The sequence below is a fragment of the Brassica oleracea genome, chromosome C6, assembly GCF_000695525.1.
Source record: "Brassica oleracea var. oleracea cultivar TO1000 chromosome C6, BOL, whole genome shotgun sequence".
In the NCBI taxonomy this organism is placed as follows: Eukaryota; Viridiplantae; Streptophyta; class Magnoliopsida; order Brassicales; family Brassicaceae; genus Brassica; species Brassica oleracea.
Window position 1 is genome coordinate 33391342 of NC_027753.1, and position 4437 is coordinate 33395778.

The following is a 4437-nucleotide window of genomic DNA, read 5'->3' on the forward strand; positions in this document are numbered from 1 at the left end:
GGAAAGTTAAACTATTACCTCGGCATTGAAGTAAGACAAGGCGCAGATGGAATAGAAATCAAACAAGAAGCATACGCACGGCGTATACTAGAAGAAGCAAGGATGGACGTCTGTAACTCAACAGAAATACCTATGGAATTTGGTTTGAAGCTGTCCAAAGCAACAGAGGAGGCCGAGTTCGATGCAACAGTCTATAGAAGAAGGATCGGAAGTTTAAGGTATCTCATGCATACGAGACCGGATCTTGCATTTTCTGTTGGCATACTCAGCAGATACATGCACTCTCCTCGTGTATCGCATGGAAACGCGCTGAAGCAAGTGTTAAAATACCTACAAGGAACTATGGGGTATGGTCTAAAGTTCAAGAAAGATGGACCACAAATCCTCACCGGCTTTAGCGACAGTAGTCATAACACAGATCCTGATGATGGCAAGAGCACCACCGGACACTTGTTCTGTTTTAAAAGAGTTAAGAGAAGAAAGATTAATAAAACAAAGCAAGTGTTTTATTATACAAAGAGACTTACACAAACACATACGTTTTTTTTCTGTTTGACTTTATAATCCTCCCAGATCCGAAACCATATATATTTATTTACGTATATATAATTTGGTAATACGAGTATATAAAGGCGTTACAAAATTTAGTGGAAGCACGGCCTGGTGGTAATAATAACAAAGAAAAAGGAAGGGAATGTATAATTTTAAAACGTATTAAAGTTTAGCAAGAGAGATGCACGTGAGAGGAGATGCAGATATGGGTTCATAGGATCACCACGTCTTCGCATTTAGGTGAAGAAGTAGCATCAGCTCTTCGCCACCTGCCAAGTTCACAGAGTACAAATCTAATGATCCATCTCTTTATCACGTGATCTCTATAAAGTAATCCCCCACTACATTCATTCTGAATCTAAACTATTATGTTACATGTGCTAATCCCCCACTATATTCATTCTGAATCTAAACTATTATGTTACAACATGTGCGATCTCTTACGATCTGAAATTATTATTAAATGACCATATTACCAAAACGCTCCCTCAGTGCGTGATAAGGCGTTTTTCTGTGTGGATGCTATGTCAGTGCATGCATCCATGATCCACAACTCTATTTGTAGTAGAGAATTATACGAACCAAATTTTGTTATTGTCTCTAATCTCTTAAATTAGTAATCAATCACCAATCTCAAAAAACTCAGTAAGTCGTTTCAGTTTTGTCAGTGCATGCATTTATGATCCGCGCAACTCTCTTTGTAGTAAACGAAATATACGAATGAACCTTTTATTTACATCTAACTTCTTCAAATAGTAATCACTATGGATGGGGGCGAATCGGATATCCGAATTTTTGAAAGCATTTGTGACTTGCTTCATATGTTACGGATTTTAATTTTTCGATTTGCTTTGCATCGCAAAAATACGGATATCCAAAAAATGAATAGATGTTTGCGGATATTTACGAATACTTACGGATATCTCATCCGTTTTGATTAATACAAATAATCTTAAAAATTCAATACAATTTTTTGTAAATTTTTGTTACATGATATATAAAATAAAAATTAAAAAAGTAGTGAATATACATATTTTGTAAATTTTATTAACTTAGTTAACAATTATAATAACGTAGAACTGAAGAAAAAAAATATAATTGTCATAATTGTTTTTTCTTTTTTTCATGTATTATTTTTATATAGGTAATAATGTGAATATAATTTGTCAAATCATATGTTAGAATAATAATTATATAATTTTAAAATTTTTAAAATTTAAATATAATCAAGATATACATGCATTTATATATTGTCGGATTGGAGCGGATATTCATTTTCCAAAATTTTAATATTTGCGATCTGCTTCGATTTTAACAGATATTGATTTTTAGTATTTGTTTTGATTCGAAAATTTACGGATATTCAAAAATTTTGGATCGAATTGAAATGAAAAACAAATCAAATCAAATTTAATGGATAAAATGCTCAGCCCGTAGTAATCACTAATCTCTGAAAAACTCTACCACAGCTTTTCTTTCGAAATATGTCAAGCCAATAAAACTTTTTAAATTTCTGCCTGGTGGATCTGGTAAAGTTCTGTAGTTTATAACTTATACTATGATAAGTTGCGCATGGTGAGTTTATTTTTATCTATTATCGACATTATTTTACCATTTTTTACATATTTGACTATTTTATTTATACATATACAATGGTTTTGTTGTTATTATATAATTTCTTTCTGATGGATCGAATCAATTTTTATTAAAAATTGTGGAACCAAACTATAATTAATATATCATAGATTGATCGGATTGGACATTAAAAAAATTACGACACAAAAACCTTATTTGTTATCCACCGAACACATTTTTGAAAAAATGAAGAGTATTGTTTCTACAGTTGAATTATTTTGACATTTATCTTCTATATGGTTTTGAAAGGTTTCGGGTTAACCATCGAATTGATACATGTCATTTAATGCTTTTAGTTGTATGCTTAAGGAAAATTTACATTTTTGTAATTTAAAGTTGTTTTAATAAATTCAAAATATAACATATAAGAAAAATATAACATATAAGGTTTCCTCATTTATGTAATTTAAAGTCGTTTTAAATTTTTTAAAATATAACATGTATGGTTTCCTCATTTTTGTAATTTAAAGTCATTTTAAAATATTCAAAATATAACATATAAGAAAAAATCTAATTTTTTATTATATAGTTAATGCGATTGTTTATTTTTTAATAATATAAAATTAAACAAAAATGAAGAAGGATGCAAAAATTGTTATCAAATCTTTATTATTTATAGTCATTAATTATCATATATATGTTAATCATATTTGGTAATTTCGTAACTTTTATTTAAGGAAAAATACACGATTATTATATTTTAGGTTAATATAATGTTCTCTAGTAATTGGATTTGGATTGACATTTTTTTCAATTGGTTATTAAGCTGCTACGTAAGCTAAATTAAAATCTTAATTAAGTGATATTTAAGCAGAATATCTTTTTAATTAGTACAAACTTAAGGTTATAATTTTTTAACTATCATCAATTAATATATAAGAGATATTCGATGGTCTTCTCGTTTTATGTGTGAAGTACTGTTTCTACATCTGGTGTTGTAGATGTCATGAAGCTCGATAGCTTGAAACTGGGCTACCCTCTGTTTTTCTCAAAGCATTTCCTGTATGCGTTTGGAAGTAACTAAAATTGAGTCCATAAAGACCATGAGTGTGTGCTCGCATAAGACACTTCTCTTATTGTGATAAGAAGATTGAGTCTATACTCTATAAAGACTGTGAATATGTATTTGTGAACGTTGAGATGAAAAGTGACGTTTTAAACTTCTTCGATGCTCTGTATTTTTTTTTTCTTAAGTTTTGTTCTTGCTCACGCAATTGTCATTTGAAAAACAAAAACCAATATTGTTTTCTCATATTTACTCTAATTACTGTTTTAATTGAGAAAAACTAGGCATCGATCCACACAAATGTTTATTTTCATTTATATTTATATAATTTTTTATTTTACATTTTTAGTGATATATATTATAAACATTAAGGATATTTTCAAAAGTGTATATGACTTAAATTTAAATATACAATAGTGTTATATTTTAGTTGTTTGTTATCCAATTGATTGTTTCAAACCGTCAATTGTATTTGCAGCTACTTATTATATTTTATTTTGTTAGATTTTTCGTTTGATTATTAGACATTATAATATATGTAAAATTTAATAAACATGAAAATAATTCATGTCCAATGAATTTTGTTGTAAACTGTATAATAATGTATTCTATGTATAAATTTTTTACTTGCTTGGTTAATGTTCGGAATGTAATGTGGTAATGTGTGAAATGAGATAGACCATAAAATATGGTAGTAGTAATTTGTTATATAAAGCGACTAACTAAAGCAAATAGTAACTAAATATTACAACACATTATAATTTGAACCGAAAATTGTATTTGCAGCTACTTATTATATTTTATTTTGTTGGATTTTTCGTTTGATTATCTTATATATTAAAACATAAGTCACAACTTTGATTTATGTGTGATTTTTTAAAAAATGGACTTATTCCTAGAAAATCATGTTACATTTAATATATAACTAGGTTAAGATCCGCGCTTTGCGCGGGATCAACATTATATATAAAAATTATTTTATATATTAAATATTTTTACATATTATCAAATAATAAATATATATTAAATAATTAAAAGTCAGTAACTATTAAAAATATAATTAAATTGGTGCGAACATATAAATCAATTGTATTAATCCAAAATTTTTTTTTATTTGATAGGATATGTTATTAAATTTAAATGATACTAACATAGATAATATATTTTAGTATATTTTTAATATTAATGTCTATTAAATGATGATTTCTACTCATATAGTTTTTTGATCATTTGTATCTTTTATA